The sequence below is a fragment of the Cuculus canorus genome, chromosome 14 (genome assembly GCF_017976375.1).
Source record: "Cuculus canorus isolate bCucCan1 chromosome 14, bCucCan1.pri, whole genome shotgun sequence".
NCBI classification, from domain to species: Eukaryota; Metazoa; Chordata; class Aves; order Cuculiformes; family Cuculidae; genus Cuculus; species Cuculus canorus.
In genome coordinates this window covers 8,044,269-8,063,612 of record NC_071414.1, presented here as the reverse complement: position 1 = coordinate 8,063,612, position 19,344 = coordinate 8,044,269, and positions in this window count along the sequence as shown.

Sequence of the window (19,344 nt, the reverse complement as noted above, 5' to 3'; positions counted from 1 at the left end):
TGCCTTTTTTTCTTTGAGCCATACAGTTTGCCTTTTCAGGAGTAAATGAGACAATCTGATGTATGGAGACTTCAGTCACCAGTGAATTTTTGGTTGAAAACAAAAAAATGCGTTCCTAATACTGTTCAAATAAACGTAAGCAAAGCACAATCAAGGATATTGAATGCATCACTCTGTAGCCTATCAGTACGCATGAAGTCAGCAATGTGAGCCAGACAGCCTATTAAATAATTTTGATGTAAATTCTTAAGACATAAAAAAGGGGAAGCAGCTCGGAGGGTGTGAGCGGCTCCTGTTCCTCTGACAACACAAAACGAAATTATATTTTGCAACAGTAAATACTTTCTTACAAAGATCTGCTTTGTTTTCAGTACAAAGTTTTGGGATATTTGGGGACTTTTTTTTGTTTAGTAGTCTGTGGGTTCTTTTGCTCCCCCCTCTTAGTGCCAGAAGCATATCATGTAGCATATATCGCTAGAAAAAAACATCAAGGAATTGCTGTAGACATGAAATGAAGAGTTTAAAGTGACTACAGGCACATGGTGGGGAGAAAAAAAACCCAGAAAACACTAATGCTTCAAAAGAGATGAAATTTTCAATCTGTTAGTGATTCCAATCAAACTTTAAAGGCATTACAGATGTAGCGCTTCACGTGACTTACTTCAAAATAAAAGAATCTTAAACTGTGAATCATTCAGTGCTGCTTACTTTGTGCAACCTATGAGACGGCTGCCACTTGAAACTGCCCACGATTTTAATAATCAATTGGAGAATGCAGCCAATCAAATTTCACCCCACGACAGTTTCCAAGGTAACCAACAAAGATACCGACATGGACTGCACACAGTGAAAAGAAATGCACAAAACACTGCCGCATTTCCACTTCTTTCAATACTTGGGATTGTATATTATGGAATGCTACAAAAACTAAATCAGTATTGACAAAAACAGTTGCAAAAGACCAAAGCAAAATTAAAAGACAATGATAAAGCACTTCTGTCTTCAGAGGCTCAGAAGGGCTACAGCGCCTTTTTGAAGCCCTGCTTCTCAAACTACAGTATGATCCCCTCCCTTCACTGATGAACTGCAGAAAATGAGAGCAGCATCTTATTATTAAAATTATGACACCTGCTCTGTTTTGTCTCTGTAAATACTTTATTAAATTGCTATTTGTTTGTCAGTGATCCACACAGAAGTGAACAGCCTTTGCCATGATGCAGCAAAGACACTGATTTTTACGTAGATTTATCCTAGAACTTTGTCAGCCAAAAAAAAAAAACCCCAAACAAAAAAGATCAATACTACTTCAGTGTAAAGGAGGAGTTGTCAAATTACTCATTAGAAAAGCTCTCCTTCCTATCTCTTCTCTCACCCCATCCTGCCGTTCAAAGCAGAATACGCAGGGGAAAAAATGTTAGGTGTCTTGTTTGGGGATGGGGAGGTGGGGGTGTGTGTCTCTTCCTGCTGACACCAGGATTTCAGGTCCTGGTTTCTTTTCATTAAACTATCTCGGAAAACTATCATCTTGGCAAAATGAAACTCTGAGAGCCAAACTGAACTTCTATTACTTCAAGACTTAAAATTGGGATTCAGCAATGCACAAGTTCTGTGACAATAGGACCGAGCATTGGAACCTTTTTCTTTGGTTACTATCAAGAATAAAGTGCTTATACCAAACAGTGGGCCCCGATACAGGAAGGTTTTCCTGAGAAGCACCTCGACACAGTTTCTCCAATTTTGAAGTTTTTTTGATCAGAGATTGTCAGTCAGGTTTCTTAGTACAAAGCCGCATAGTGGACAGACATCATCATTCCCCAGAATCTAATATGATCCTGAGGCTGGGATTTTCTTATGAATTCATCAAAATCAGAATCTTTGATCTCCAGAAAAGAGAAATGCTTTCCTCCTCAGAAAAAGCTGTTTTATCTATGGGGCTGCCTTCTAAAAAGAAAACCAAAACCAAACAAAACTAAACCTCAAAGCAGCCAGCCAACCCAACAAAAAACCCCACACTCAAGCAATAACAAATCAGAAAAAATGAAGGTTCCAGTCACCGGAACTGTTTCTCTCTGCCCTCTGATTATCATACCTTACAGGGAGATTCTTTCATTGTTAGAAAGGAATGTTTCTGGTTCATGAAAACAAATCCTTCATGAAGGCATTTCATTACCTTTTATTCTATAAAGTGCTGGATGACACAAGCTGTTTGGTGGTGCTTGTGTCACCAAGCTCGCAGATTGCTCTGAGTGCCTTGAAATGTACGACAGACTCAAATGACTTTTAATGATTTTAGTCAAACTGGTTAAGGTTATTAAATTTAACAACTGTGCAGTAGTTGCTAAATATTTTTAAATGCAATAATACTTTTCAATTATTGAAAAATTAAACGCTAGCACTCTCCAAGATAACCAAATATATAAGCATTAGAGTAGATCAGAAGTTGGCAATCAAGTACTAATTTTAATTACATGTACATCATATTAAATCTTGCTGTAAGATAAAATGGTTTCAGAACCTAACACTAATTCATTTATATACTCCAACCCTTGGCAAAAAGAGGCACAGTGGAATTCTTACATTATTTAATAAACAGCTCTGTAAATAAAATGAAGGCCAAATTTTGAAAGCAAGGTGCAGGCAATGAGAGTGCAATAACCTTTGTTTGCACATGCAGACAGGATAACTACATGCTTAACCATCTGTCTGCAGAAATAACAGTTTTTATTCTTTGACTCAGAAAATACATTTTTGAAATTGTACACTAAAACTTCATAGAATACAATAAAAAGTAAGATTTATTTTTATAGTCCCCATAGTATATAGTAGTAAACAATATCAATGTTTCTTGGAAATATAAAGATGCAATTCCTCTAGCTTGCCCATTTGCTTTACATTTCCCCATCTATTCAGCTTGCATAGAGGGCGGGGGGGTAAGGGGGGAGGTGGAAGAATGTGTTTATTAAGAATTTGTATGAGAACAGATTGACCCAAATGTCTGTTACCAAAATAGATTATATTAGCTAGAATGGAGTGTGTTGCTTCTATGCAATCAGCAACAGCCTTATGAAAATGTCAGCTCTTATATATATACGTTTTGATGCAGGATAAGTAAAATTCTTTTTCAAGTCTGTAAAATAAATACATTAGAAATACCATGCTTTGTACTATGAGCACGGAATATAACTCTCCTAGAAATCCTATTCTTTGCAATCAGTTTCTTCCAACCCCGAGTTTTATTTAGCACTGTCGGTAGACTACCAAAATAAACCAACCAGTTTCAGACAGTCCGCTCAATGTGTTAACCATTAAGATTAGCACGTACACAGCTGCCATGATCAACAGCATCCTCTGATAGACCAGTCTAGAGCTCCTTGCATTGGGTCAAACTGCCGCTCAGCGTAAGAGTACAGCAACTCATTCTTGCAGACTTAGGATAACATATAATTGTAGACTGCAAAGGATATGGCAAGTGTTTTGCTCTGAAAAGCACTGCAGTGCTTGCATTTCCTCTCACATACTGGAAGGAACTCCTGGGTACCAAGACTCCCACAACATTCAAGCCTGTGAAGACCTTAAACTTGAACCGTGTGTCAGTCTGCTCTATCAAAGATGGTGCAACCTGCTGAATTCCACTTTCACTTTTTTTCCTAATCGTTTGTCATTTAGGTTTTCATTTAAATGCATTTCTGTAAGGGCACATAGGGAAGAGAAAGGCCTATTTAAGTCTCAGTAAGTTACAACTGTTTCACTTCTATCCACAGTCTTATAATAATAAGCTAACACAGAGCAGCAAAGATATGAGATCTGGGTTAGATAAAAAGTTACCAGAGAGCCGAGTGGCATCTTATTAATAACTATCTGCAGAATGTTTTATATAAGGTTTTATAATCATTTGGTAAACTAATAAACAGTTATTCAATTCATATTCGAAAAATATAGCAGAGAAAGAAACAAAACAAATGAGAAGAGAACCTCTTTTGGGTGTAAGCATTAAATAGCAGCTTACAGAGTTGATGAGGTCACTCACTATCTCTGTATGTCATCCATAAGCATTAGACTTTCCTCCACACTTTCATTTGCAATTGGTAAACCATTTACAACTCTATATTCTACAGGCTTGTGGGGAAAGGACCAGGGGCAATGGGTATAAACTGGAGAGGGGCAGATATAGACTAGACATTAGGAAGCATTTCTTCACCATGAGAGTGGTGAGGCCCTGGCCCAGGTTGCCCAGGGAAGCTGTAGTTGCCCCATCCCTGGAGGTGTTCAAGGCCAGTCTGGATGGGGCCTTGGGCAGCCTGAGCCAGTGGGAGGTGTCCCTGCCCATGGCAGGGGGTTGGAACTGGATGATCTTTATGATCTCTTCCAACCCGAACTATTCTATGATTCTATGATTCATGTGTGAGTGATCAACATATCGTTATTCCCTTCTAATAAAATATTTTTGCAAGTCACAGCTACTTAATCACCTTTTAATTGTTTTATATATTTGTATGCAAAAAAAAGTTACTGACTCACTTATGGACTAGTAAGTGCTTCTGCTTTGTGTTGACACGTCACACCTTTCAGTTAATTTAGCTCTGTCAGCTAAGTCACCTGATATTTTTTATTTCCTGAATAAATTATCCCAAAGACTTAATGATTAATAATAAAAAAACTCTAGCCTAAAAACTCAACATCAAAGTATGAATATGTTTCGTAGGATATAAGCTTCTGATTTTGTATTAATTGGTTCATTATAAGAATAGGCGCTTAAAAAAATGAATAAGTAGTATTGGCTTTAGACCATACTGGCACTCTCACTAATCTCATCCTCCAGTCCTATCTACCTTTTTTAAAGTGAAGATTTATATTTGTATTTATTATGAAGCCATTCATAATTTGCACACAGTTTTACCATATTACATCATGCATTTGGAACCCTCTCCCATGCATTCAGTTACATAATATATAGAGAAAAAATGGTAATATCAGTTGACACTAGAAAAGAAAAACACTGTCCATTCTCCTGTCTTTTGGCATGGTAGCATAACAAACGGCTGTATATGAAGATATGTTTCCCATTGTATGGGTTATGTAAGTCATCTGTGAAATAAACTTCAAAGGATATGGATGCTTGGTTTTTTAATGGAAACACTGACAGTGGTAGTTTTACTCATCCCTAGCCCATATTACTGTGTAAGCTTAAAAAAGTAGAACAACTCTAGCATATAAAAAAACCCACCACCAAGCACTATAATGGATGTCTCCTGCAGCAGTTTGTTACTTAGAAAATGAACAAATTCTCTTCCTACAAGGAACAGCTATACCTACTTTGATTTACGATTTGTTAATTTTAGAAATATTAGAATTGGTATTCAGGCAGGAATGTTTAATAGTTTCATCTATGAATTAAAGGAAAAAGAAAAGAAAAAAGGAAAGGTGATGGCAGTACTGCCTTTATGATTACATTTCTTATAAAATTAATTATGGTATTGAAAAGTAGTATATACCGTTGTCTCTAATAGGTCACACTGACTAAAGCTCACAAACAATTTTAGCGCCTTCATTGAGCAACAGTCTCTAAGGCTGAAACACTTATTATTTGAGGACTAGCTTTAAAAATGTGATTCTCTTCCAACAGTGAAAAAACAGAAGCCTGACCATAGTTTTAACAGATTTCAGCAATTCAACTTTGGGCCAGATATTTAAAGTGCTTAAAGATGTAGATGATACATATGGGATTTACAGAAGTGACTAAGTGAAATTCAGTGGGAAGTAGATGCTGCTGTCTAAATTGCCTTTAAATAATTCTGCTAAACATATGACTGCGTCATCAAAGGACCTAAATAGATCTTCCTTAGTAAACCCATCTCTTGGTCCCCAGCATTGTTGGACAACACGTCTAGTTGTTATAGATCTTTTTGTCTAACTATAACACCAGCTTTGAGATGTTAAGAAACAATGGTCATTTGGAAACATTACCTGAAGTAATTAAAAAATAGAGTGTCTGGCAACCTGGAAGTCATATTCCATTGAAGTCTCTCAAATTCAACACCAGAATGTTTTCACATTTTGGGTATATAGCCTTCATTGTACACCGGGGAGAAAAGTGACACTTGGAATTAGACACTGTTGAGTTGCCATGAAGGGGGAAGGGAAGGATGGCAATGCGTCAGCAATCCAGTTGACTGATAAAAGAATTGGAATTGTAGTTCTGGAGCCCTGGAACATCACTATTTTTTTTAATGTTCAAAGTCATAAGTATAAGGACAGGATAACTATGTGCACAAAGTATCTGTAGCACAACAGTTCTGTATTACTAAAGTTAAAATAAAAAATATGGACCAGTAGGGGAAGCATTACCTCATTTTTTTCTAAGTAACAAATTTAGACATTTTGTAATGATTAGGAAAAATTAAACTGGAATCAAACTGGAACAAAGCCTTTGTAAGATGACAGAGTTGAGAATTACAATTTAAGAGAAAACTACATTTATGGTAATTAAGTTATGATTTAAGGAACTTGTACCATATTAGCAGATGTATAGCAATTTTAATTGGGCTAAATAAAAATCTTCAACAAGAAAATATGTTTTCTCCTCTTAGGCCAAAGTATTTAGCAGCACTCGACGTGAATAGATAGTTAACTGGCATTTCAGAGATGTTTGATATTTAATTTTAATCTCCACATCCCTATACCTTGAAGGCAGTCAAAATATTGCTTTGTCTTCAAGATAGCTGAGGACACAACAGTTTTCTCTATTGAAGAGCAAAAGGCTACTGTGTTCAGGAGAGTGTATCTTACATACAAAATACTCTAATTAGTTTTAGTTCCTTTAATTTAGTAGCGTTATGTATACAATTTGGAAAGCAAATCCATGAATTATCAAAAAATGTATATTTACCACACTGGTAAATAAGTTTATGTACAATACTGACATTCCCACTTCAGTAGGCTATAACTCAGGGACTTAAGCTCAACAAAGCTGTTTTGGTTTGTTTGGGAGCAAAACAGAAGGCTTTAAGCTCGCTTGCAGCAAAAGGAAATGGGAATTTTGGGAATTGACTTCCATATAATATATTAAGGGTTGATCCATATTCTCAAAAGGGGAACCTTTCAACAGGCTTCAAAATCAAGTCATAAACTACTGAACTTTTTAACCACCTTATTTCCTGGAAAATTATTTGTATTGTTGTGTTATTAACTTTGCAAATGAGCTCTTCTACTACACAGTGCTGGAGACAAGAACATTGAAGAGAGGAGGAATTTTTCTAAGTCTAGGCGATTTATATTTTCACAGTAATTAATTTTTTTGTGATGCATTATGTAAATGCTTCTTTTATTTGGAGGCTAGATTGTTAGTTTGAAAATACACGTCATTTGACAAAAATTAAAGAAAATCTGCCATTACCTCTTTGGATTTTTCTTCTCTCTCTCCTCTTAAGAATTTGGGTTTAAACTCTTTATATAGCAGTAAACAATAAGGATTTACCTTACCACCTTCTGCATTAACTTTAGAAGAAAATTGCGAGTCGGAACATCCATCAGATCCTACACAATTCCTTATATATTAAGTGGAATTATAGTCTCTTACGTGGTTTTTGGTTTGCCAATTACCCTTCTTAAAAGGCAAAATCCAAAACTTCAAAAACTTTTATTGAAACCTTTTCCCAGTTTCCTGTTTTCTCTTCAATGACTCATATTAAATGTTTCATTACTTGATAAATATTTCATGATAGTTTACAAGCTTACTTATAACTACAGAAAAACTATAGACAGGTTTTCATAAAAGTTACCTTTCCCCTCTTAGTAGAAAACCTCAGGGTTACTGAACTTGTGTGCACTGCTCTCCTGAAGCAGTTTGCTTCAACATCTTCACATGATGACCAGGTTTCTGATGGTATTGTGCTATGCCAGAACGCTTCTTTGAAAGTGAACGGATGTTCTTTAAAGAAAACAGATTACTATAATTTTTAGTCTGGACACTTAAAGCAGGAGATGATTTTGATGATTCCGGTGATTATATTATTGAGTTCTAAAACAAAAGCAACGCTACCATCCAGTACTTGTTTTCTTACCCAAAGGAATTCTCCCATAATTGGGATGGTCATAGTTTTAGGAATAAGGAAAAGAGCCATTTGTTAGGAGAGCTTATTTACGTGATAAAGGTTCCTGAATTCTAAGTGTTCTTACATAACAGAGGTGTCTTTTAAATAAAGAAAAGTTAATTTGAATTCTTCTTTTGTCCCATTAACACAGTTTTAAGAGTTAAAAATCTTTCTCATTTTCCTCAAGAATAAAAATTCAGTACCTAAACCGTATTTTCTGACAGAGATGACAAATTTACCACTTGCAAGAAGCAAGAAAACACCCTAAGCCTCAGATATTGAAGCTGAGAAAAATCGGTTAACTCGAATACATGCAAATATCTTCACCTTTATTGGACATAGATGTATCAATGCGCCAAAAGAAAGAATTGTCTTTATAGGGACCAAAGTATGCATGCTGCATAGGTGTAACTGTAGATAACAACTACTAAAGATATACAAAAAAGATCATACATTTTTCTTTTAGTCCACCTGCAGCCTTCTTTTAGTTTTGATCATAGCTTGGTACGCTATCAGATCTATTCCAAAATATCTGATTTTCTTCCTTAGTCATTATCAGCATTATTGAAGAAATGTAGCTATTTTATGCTGTAATCATCTTCTGAAAGATCAGGGGAAAATAAACAAAGCAAACACACACAAAACTCTTTTGGTAGAGTTCTAAGAAAAAGACGAGGTAGTTCCTAAAAGGGCTCCACAGATTCCAAGTTAAATCATTATCATACCTCTATTGTAGATTAGCTAATGACTTCACTGAACTGCAGTTAAGCTCTATGGTTAATGTTTCATTAAATTGGATGATTTATTTGTGCTGTGGTCCTGGAAAAATTTTAAATACCCATTTCTTATTGGAAAAATTAAAGATGGTAATAAGATTCAGAAGTAGAAAGATCAGAAAAGCTTACTAAAAACATTCTTATTATATTATTTAAATATTGCTAGCAACTTAATCATAGAGTCGAGATTTTGCTTGCTGAATTACATCACAAGGTTTTAGGAAGTGCACAACGACAGCCCAGGTTTAGATGGGACCTTTTTTGCAGAGAAGGAGAAAACAGCCCACACCTGTAGTGCACTCTGAATAGTTCCTAGAAACAGAAAATACGCAACAGACCCTTATTAGGATTCTGTTTTGAGACTTCGGCATAAAGACAGTTATCTGCTAAAAATAAAATCACTTTCCTCTGTGTATACAGCTCAGCTATGTACGTCGATGCTGTTGTTGACTGACCCAGTCAGAATTTCAAGCTGTCAACAATTTTGAGTAGGACTTTCAACATAACTTGCGTGAATTACACTCTACAGAGCCAAAAACTAATCTATAAAAAGTACCTTGGAGAACAAGAGTGCTACACAGGTGTTATCCTTTCATACTTTGCCAGTTTGCATAGGGATCAGTTCTTGAGTTATCATGAATTCTGTAAATATAAATTAACAGAATTAACTTCAAAACACAGTTGAAGTTTTCTCATTAGAGAAGGGATGAGCTGGTCTTCATTAGTGAAAAAAAACACAGTTCTCGAAAAGCTGTTATACTTCAGTCATATTTCTCAGCAGTTGAATACCAGTTATTTTGTGTTATACCAAAAATAGTCACTTTTTGAATACTGATTGGTCATTTTAATGTTTTTGTTCTCTTCTGTATTTGCATGAGAGAGAATCTGTAACATCATGTAGAAAGAAATCAGCCATCATACCTTAAGTCACTGTCATTTCGAAAGAAAGCTTCATTTTAAGGCTCCTGCTCAGTCGGTAGATATGTAACTCAAACATAAAGCCATGGATATCCTTTCCTTACGAAAAATATTCCATACTTTGGAAAACAAAATCTAAGACTTCCTGACACTTCCATACATAACTGTATTTCTGTATCTGGCTAAGGCCAGCTGAACTAAGTTGTAATATTTGGTATGAGTTCTTGAAATACAATAGAATTCTAAACTCGTTTTTTATACACATGGCATTTTCTGGCCTTGAAACAAAGGCTTTATTGCTGAGTATGTCCAGAAACACATACATTAACAGTCTGCATTTCAGTTGTTTAGACAAAATCCATCTTACTTGATGGTTAAAACGAAAATAAACTGCAAAATTCAGGAGAAGGCAATTGGAGACTGATGTTATTTCCTTCATATGATAACCATCTTTATATCATTGCTACTGACTTTAGACCAAAATTAATAAATACATATATAATGAGTGCACATCAAAATTTAATCATAGTTCAGATAGAAGAAGCCACATAAATAGTAGCCTTGATCTTTTCTTGAAGTAAAATTTTCAGATCCTGTTCCAATTAAAAAGAAAAACAACAAAAAAAAAATCAAGATCAGGTCTTCTAATGAGCAGAACCGACACACATAACCAGACATAATGTTCAGATAAAAGTAAAAGTAAGCTGGGAAGTCCGAGTAAGAGTTGAGTCAGATAACTGTTTGGATTCACATACAGTTGAATGAACATCCGTATACATAATTTTTGCTCAGATAAAAATATTTTAGAAAAATATGGCACAGAGTAAAGGTTGGGCATAAAGACATTCTTCTTGACTACTATTCCACACTTAGTCAAACTAGATTTCTGGTGCTACAATAAAAGTAAACTTCCAAGACCAGCAGCTGCCCCGCTTGGAATTTCTAGTGCCTCCAGAACATGTGATCAGCAATAATCATGCACAACAGTCATGTATATCTCAGTTGGTCCAATGAGCTTTGTTCTTTACTTACAGGAAAGGAATTCAGCACATTTTGGATAAAGAAATGAGAGAAAGTCACCTGACCAAAAATTCCAGAGCAGTAGAAAAATACAATGGCTACAAAAGGTAAAGTAACTTTGATAAAGCTATGGAAAATAATATACATTTTATTAAGGTAAAGCCCTAATGCCTCTACTTTTAAAGACTTAGTGGAATTCCACAATATTTGCTGCTGTAGTAAAAACAACGGAGCTATCAAAATTCACAGATTGCTATTGCAAGGAATTAAATAGTTTTGCAATGCTTTAATAAGTTCATGTTACTCCTCATACAATTAATTAGTGCTATGAACCAAAATCAAATTAGTACAAATCAGTGATGCCTTAATATTCATGATAAAAATATTTTGCTTCTGTTGCTACTCTCCAAAACCTTGCACTTATGATTTATAGGGCAGAGGAAGCTGAAAATAGGATTACTAACAATATTTTCAAAAAAAAAAAAAAAAGCTGATTCTCATGCATATTATCTTATTTGGTTATTGCAGTCACTTAATATTATACAAAACATAAAAATGTAGCTAGTGCTAAAGTAGTCTTAGGGTCTAGGTAACCACACGTCATTGCAGGCGATTGTGTAATATAGCCTCCTCCCAGTAGATGGAGATAGGAAAACAAATGAAATGGATGTAGAGCAATCACCTTCTGTTCAACTTGCGTTGAACTTGCATTGTTTTGTTAGCTATCTGCATTTGTCAAAACCACTGCAAAACATAACTAGATCAATGTTTTCTTTTATTAATGTTGTTTCTAAGAATGCTTCATCGCCCTTCAGTACACGGAGTACCTTCAATAGGAATACTTTTGGAACTGCTTTGTGATAGAGCCCCGTGGGCTAAAGGGGGGTCATCGCTACTCTGTCATTATTACACCCCATTCCCCTCCCTTCCCATTTTCATCTGCAGTTTCACATTCTCTGTGACAGACTAATATTTTTTCATGATATTCACAAACAATGTCAAACACCAACTCTGTAGTTGTATTGCTTTCTGGCGTTTCAGCTAACATGCAGACTGTCAGCAGCAATACGCTGGTAGATCGGAGCAGTGGGGAGGAAGGTTAAGTTTCAAACACACTTGAAGTTCTCCTGGTGACAGGACTAATTTTTAAACCAGTACAGAAGGCCGAACCAAAATCATACCTTTCCTCCCACTTCTAGATAAGTTCTGTGTTATATATTTAGGAGATTTTCATTGTTACGTTACTTTCTGTTAAACGGTATTAAGGCAGTAGCATAAAACATGAAGAAAACAGGAAACAGATACAAAATGCAGGATTGGAAACTCCAGCTAGATAAACAGGAATAAAAATTTCAAAGGAAGATGGGTCAAGTATTGGAAGAGAGTACCAAGAAAGGCTCTGGAACTCCATCCTTGGAAACACTCAAAATTGAGGTGGATTTGACCTTAAGGAACATGATTTGGCTTTGGAGCTGCATCCAGTCTTTGAGCAGGAAGGTAGAACAGATGACCTCTGGAGGTCCCTTCCAATTTAAATTATTTTGCAATTTCATAATAGTATATCATTCTTTTTCTTACCTCAGGTACATGCAAAAAACCCCAATATAAATATCATGATATTACTAAAAGAAAAAGTAAAGTGACTTCATATTTTTAAAATTTTTTTAGGACATAATAGGAAATAATTAGAACAAAGAGGACCAAAGTCGGAAGATTTTACTTGGGAAGAAATATTAGTAAAACTAATGGTTTTGTCTGTTGATGAAATGTTACTTGTCAGACAAGGAGAACTAGAATTATTTGGTAGTCTTTGGTTCCTGAATTGACAGACATTCAACAGTACTCCCACAGAAAGAATTTTTGACTGGAATGTAGCTGTTAAATCTGCCTTTGAGCTAAAAAAATGCATTAACAAAGAAAGCGGGCAATTCCCAAGAGGTATTTGATTAATAATTTTCGAAGTTTCATTAGATAAATATTACCCCATCAATATAGGCTGTCGTAAAGTAGCATCACAATTGTAGTAGCATGGCAGAAACTAAGATTATCAAAGAAGTCCGAAAGCTAAATAATCTAAATCAGTAAGGCACGCATATAAGAGAGGGGAAAGACAAGGAAAGCAGTATCATCATCATTACCCTTGACTAGGAAAAGGCAAAAGGGGTTTTTTTGCAATGTATTTTGACATATGAATTTATGATAATGGACAGCAAAATGCAGAAACACAGACATTCTTTGCAAAAATTCCACTTTATTACAGCCTTCCAAGGGGTCTTTCCTTATCTGTGGATAATGGGAGACCAGACAATAAGACATGGCGAGTGGCCACTCTCTCCAGAGCTGCCGGTGGAAGGGCAGAGGCCCAAAGGCTTAGATCATGCTCCTCCTTTTAGCAGACAGTGTGACTGCTGAGAACCTGGGTCAAAAAAAGCTTCAAGCCCTAAACAGATGTGCTCATAGGTTCACACTCAAAAACATTATAGTTACAAAAGCACACGAAAGTAAGGACGATACCAATAATTTCAGGGTAACTGAGCTGATGCAGAAGTAGCCAAGGCTTCAAAGGTTAAAATGATGAGCCTGCAGAGAGACACTGCAGTTGGCTGGTACGTAAAGATGGGCAGAACTCTTTGGACACAATCAAAGATAGCAAAAGTTATCAATAATCTAAAATTACCGCTGTAGCATTTTTCAAATGCTATTTTTAAAGCAAAGCTACCTGGGAAACAGTTTTGAGTTTGGTGACAGAGAATTCTACTCACTTAAACTTCGGATAATGATTGCTCAAAAAATAAGCAGTAACACGCTGTACAGATAGTGGCATTGCCACCTTTGTTGAAAATTTATTAGGCAGAAGCTGTTCTTTACCCAAAGTAGCTCCCATACACGTCATATAGCAAACAATATTACAATCTCATTAGTTCAGAAATTATACACAGCAGTCTTCATGCAGTGATCATCACTTTTATCCATTTGTCTCAAAGCATTTTAAAGGGAATCGGTATCCTTCTCCCCATATAACTCAAGCACTCAGACTTTAGAAAGCTGAATTTACTTTGGGTCCTGAAGGGCACTATGACCCAATGCACTGATTAAACTGAGAGGAACAGCATTTCTCTTTTATTATCTACAATAGTAACATTTGCATAGATCTACTGCGGCATTGAAGGGAAGAGAAATCATGTTTAATTTTCAATTAGAAATACCAATACTCTCAGAAAGAAAAGGGCTGACACATCTAAATGGAAATAACGTGCTTACAAAATAGTATATGCATTAAGCAAAATTTTTAAAAATGCTACGAGTGCATTTGTGAGATATGAAGAAAGAGTAGATATAAAAATTGTGAAAAACAACTTAAAAAGATGCATTACAGCAAAGGAAAAACATTAGTATATCCACAGAAGCCTGCATGCAGAAAGGAGGACACTGATCCAGAAATAATTATACTGGGAAATAGGATAAAGAGGATAAAAATAGCTGCCATTAAACTGTTATTTTTCCTCCAGTTGTCCTATAACAGAATGGTTTTTGTCCACTGCCTAAACCATTTTGTCTCTTTATTTGTAACATGTATTAACACATACATGAAAAGATGGCAGCGCAAATTAAGATTATATATGGAGATGTATATATTACCTGCTATATAGAAGAACTAATAAGCACACAACTGCCAAAATAGTAAAGAAATGGAAACATTCTAGGTAAGCCAAATAGGTACTATTAGACAGATATGATTTTAAGTTGATGGGTTATTTCTCTAACATCAAGTTTGAATAAGGCTATGGAAAGTAAAATTTCCAGTGGTGAGGTAAAGAGAGGTGAATGTACTGGGAACAGACAGACACCAGGCCCTGAAATTGTAGGTTTGATAGCAAGCATTCTAATTAATCTGCTAAACTATGGTCTCAGTTGTTTGGAAAAGACAACATCCATGCTTATGGTACAACTGCTCCTTGTTCGAATTAACACTGTGCCGCCTGTGGATAAAAGCACAGTGTTTCTGTAGTCATTGTTACAAACAGACATACATGTTATATTTGCCTTCCTGCATGGGACATAATACAACTGCTGACTTAGACTTTTTCTCTCTAAGGTTCAAAGCAAAGTAATAACCCAGCTCTTCCAGTCACTGCGTACCTGCCGTCTAGAGCTTTTCTGCATAGAAGAGTTCGCTGCCATCTCTTCCTGATCTACAGTAAAACCAAGAATTCTGTATTACACCTTTCCCCTCACAACCAAAGTTCAGGATCAGATTTCATAATCCTTGTCCGTATTTCTTTATTTGCAAGAAACCCAATTATTGTAGTGGAAGATGGGAGACTTCACTAAGTAATAGGAACAAAGCTGGAATATTTATCTGGAATATCATCTATATATGAACAACTATCAAAAATTCACTTCAACCCAGCTCCTGACATGGTTTATTTACATATCTTTCTATTCCAAGACTGAAAGGAACAATTTTTCATTAAGATAGAAGTGTTAGCAACTTGAGAAGCCTCTATGTATTATATCTATTATAATAAAATTATTCTAGGATATATTTCATTCTTTCACCATATATCATGTCAAAGAACATCTGGCAAGTACTTGAAGCAAACAATTTCTGTATTTTTTTTCCTCTCTCTGTGTCTTTCATTTCAGCCCCTGCCAGATCCCCTTTCTAGTAAAGGCTATAAATATCTAGAAAACACTTCCTCTAATTAGTGTTTCTATATTTTGTAACTGGTGACAAATTAGCGATTCCAAGATGCTCATCTGAGAAATATAATTTTATCTACTTTAGAAATGGTAGTAAAGGACAGTATATGCAGTACCACAAAACTTTTAAGATAGAAAAAATCTACAGTAAATACATGGCTTTTCTGTGAAATGCATCATAAATGCATAATATGTAGCAAATGCATGAGCAATCTAATAATAGTTTTGATTCACATAATTATCTGTACGAATAATGCTGCATGAAATTTTGGTAATAAAACTGCATCTTTAAATTATCTCCTTATTCAGGTACCTACATTTACTAAAATAAAAAGTACATATTTCTGTTGAGTTGTGGTGTTTGTTTTTTTCCCCACAGCTCATGCTGTTGTTTTTTTTGAATATTTACACTTAAATAATGTTTACTTTTTACACTAGGAGAAGATGCAAACCCAGAAATAAATGTGTCCTATAATTGTATTAAATTAAGCTTCATTTGTCAATATTTCACCCTTCAAACATTTATGTCAGTCGACCAAGACCGTTAGCTCCTGTTTATAGCAGGGCATTTAGGGACAGTAATTACAGAAGCGTAGGGCAAAGTAACTTAAAAGTTCAATGTTCTCTAAAAGGCCTAACAACGTTTCTTAGAAAAGAAATAAATACAGCGTCGTGGATGTAAATAGATAAAGGCATAGAGACTTTTTGCAGTATGAGCAACTAATATTTTAGTGTCTCCATTTGATAGTCAGAAATATTTGTTAACAGGTAAACAAAATATTCGAGTACAAAATACCTCAGAAGGAGATTTATAAAGGTGGGCTGTATTTTTCAAGTTGTTTGGAAGGTCGATCTTTTACAGTGCTGCAACATTGATGATGCTCCAGTTCAAAATTGATGGAAAATAACAAATTTCAATACTATTACTATTAATATACAGGGTCAGTGAGCACAAAGGGAGAAAGACAGAAAAAGCTGCTAGCGCCACAGGTGAAATCTGTGCTGTCATTTCTTCATATGACATGGAAGTTGAGAATAAAACATTTTTCTTATTCTTTTTACTACTACAGAGCATTAAATATACATCACAGTGGTTTCTATAATACAACCATGTAATCTTTCCTAATAACTTCAAGCAATTGTTGAGAATGAACCTAATTAAGAAACACTTAACCAGCTTATCTCTATCTAAGCAGTTAACAAGAAGGAGAGATTCACAGGTCAGAAGAGGTGTTTTATGCAAGTATACAAAATAATAATTAACACGAGAGGTAAAAGAAATTTCAATATTGTGCAGAACATGAAAATAAATTGAAACCTTTAAGGATTATCAAATAGTCCATAAGTAATAACTTCAGAAATCTTACTTCTCCCTTTCCCTTCTTTTTTTCCTGGGAGGGGGTGGGGGAAAGGAGGGGAAAGATTATCTGACAGTTACAATTACACAAAAATTATTTGCAACACTAAAAGGAAGACCTACACATTTTCATTTAATATATTTATCTTAATAGATTTCTCATAAACGGTGTTCTATAGCATGCAATATTTAAAGGTTGGTTTAACATGTGACTGACAAACAGCTTACAGGAAGTGCTTGCTTTCTGTTTTACTGAGTACTCAGCCAACTGTGCATGCTTAAATGCACAAAAATACAAGCATGTGACCTAGGACCTCATGCATTTAAATTACGTATTTCATTCATATAACTGTTTCTGAGAGAATATATAAAACAGAGAAATATAGATAAATTAATTGTACTAAAGTGCTTAGGTGAGTATCTACAGGGAAGTGACACAAATCCAATCTCTTATCATAGTCAAGGAGTATGAGCTAGAGGGGATAATACCGGTTATCAATGTATTTCACAGTTGCTGTAGTGTGAAATATTAATGTGTTTAGTATAATAAAATATATATTTAAGACATTCTGGATCTAGCGTGTATTCATCTCATTCAGAGCTACAGAATTAAATTACATTAGCTCTTCTATCTTTCTTTCTCAACTAACATACAACCCCAAAACTGGTAAACTGGAGGATTCTGAGACAAAAACATGAATTCTCTAGACACATAAGTCATGCAGGCAATTTAGTATTTTAAGTGACTCTGAATAAGAAGCCAATAAGCTCACACTCTCTCTTCCTCTTTTATTGTATTTTGCTCTTGTGTAAAAGCAAACAAACCAACTCCCCAAAGATTAAACAAGAAGTTCATTATTTTACCTTTCTTCAGGTCTAAAATAAATTGAAGGTTTTAAATCATCATTTTGGAAGAATACTCAAACAGAGAAATAGCCATAGCTGAGGAGTAAGTTTATAAGAAAGGTAACTTTATCCAAAAATGATATGAAAACAAATTAAATTCAGTTTAACCCTATATATCTATGGCAAAATAAACCTCATTAGGTAATGGTTGGTAAAGATCTGATATTATAAACGCATATCTGAAAAGTGGGTTTGTTCCTTTGGGTGTACTTTTAAAGGCGTACTAAGGAAATGTGCTCAAGGACAGAATTTTAACCAGCATACTACAATCACTGAATCACTTGTCTACCTTTTGTGCAGTCTTGCATGTTTTTCTCCAGACTACTTTATATCAAAGATGATATTGAATGTGACGATGCTCTGTCTGTAAAACATTGACAGTCCACCATCTACATCACTGATTAGAAACCCACTTATCTACTACCACACAATTCATAAAAGGCCAGCACGGCTTTACTGGGCTTTTTTCACCTGTGCATTTGGGCTTAACATTCTCTCTAGACAATATAAAAGTGGACTGACCTCCAAAAAAAAAAGCAGAAATTACAAGAGTGAAGAATCTGTGTTTTCTCATTCTTGAAACATGAAGAAGAACGCCTAGCTGAAAAAACATCTCTCTGTTATCAAGCAGTTCCTGGGCACGGTAAAGAAAAAAATCACCACCTTCATTACTATTATATAATCACAAGGATTAGCATTAATTAACACAGTTGAATTCAATAAGCTTCACACCAGTTCAGGTGCTGTAAATCTGCTGTTGCCAGGGCTTCCCAGCCCAGGTGCTGCTGGACCTCCACCTTACACCTGTACTGGAAGCATACCGAACAATCATTGGACCAACGTGTGCTGAGTTTATAGTCACATACGGAGAACTTGCTTCTTCTAGGTTAGGACTGGGACATTTGCCAATGCAGTCAAGATGGCAAAGTTTATGCAAGATTCAGAAAAAAAGAAAATATACAGTAGAACCTCTTTCTCCCCTATTATGACCATATGTCCTGAGAGAAAAGATAGTTATCTTCCCATTAAATTAATGCTAAGACTCATTCTTTATTTGTGAATGACTCTGTAAAGAATATCTATGTGAAATAATAGCAGGTGATTAACACCAAGCACACATAACCTAGTGAATCAGTTTTTCTTTCTGTATGGTATCTCTATGATACAAGAGCACATCCTCTTTTAAAATGGGTCTGTCTTTCAAACACACAGTACTGAAATAGCATAAGAAAATTAGGAACTTGACTACATAGATGAGAACATCTGGAGAACCAGCAAGGTTTCAAAAAGTAAGGCATTCCTTCTCTTCTTCACCTACAGAATGATTATTTGGCTATCAGCTCTACTGTTGGTGATGGTGGTAAAAAAAAAGTGGCTGAAACACACAGAAGAACAGGATGACGCAGGATGTCCAATGGTATTGCTGTCACTCCCCGATTCCTTTCCCTTTGCAACTGAGAATAGGAAACATTAACTGAAACATCAACTGCCAGTAACTGAAAGCTCTCTTGTCATTTGGTAGTGAAAGGTGGCTGGTATGGCAGACGGCAAAAATACTCACAAAAGGAAAGGT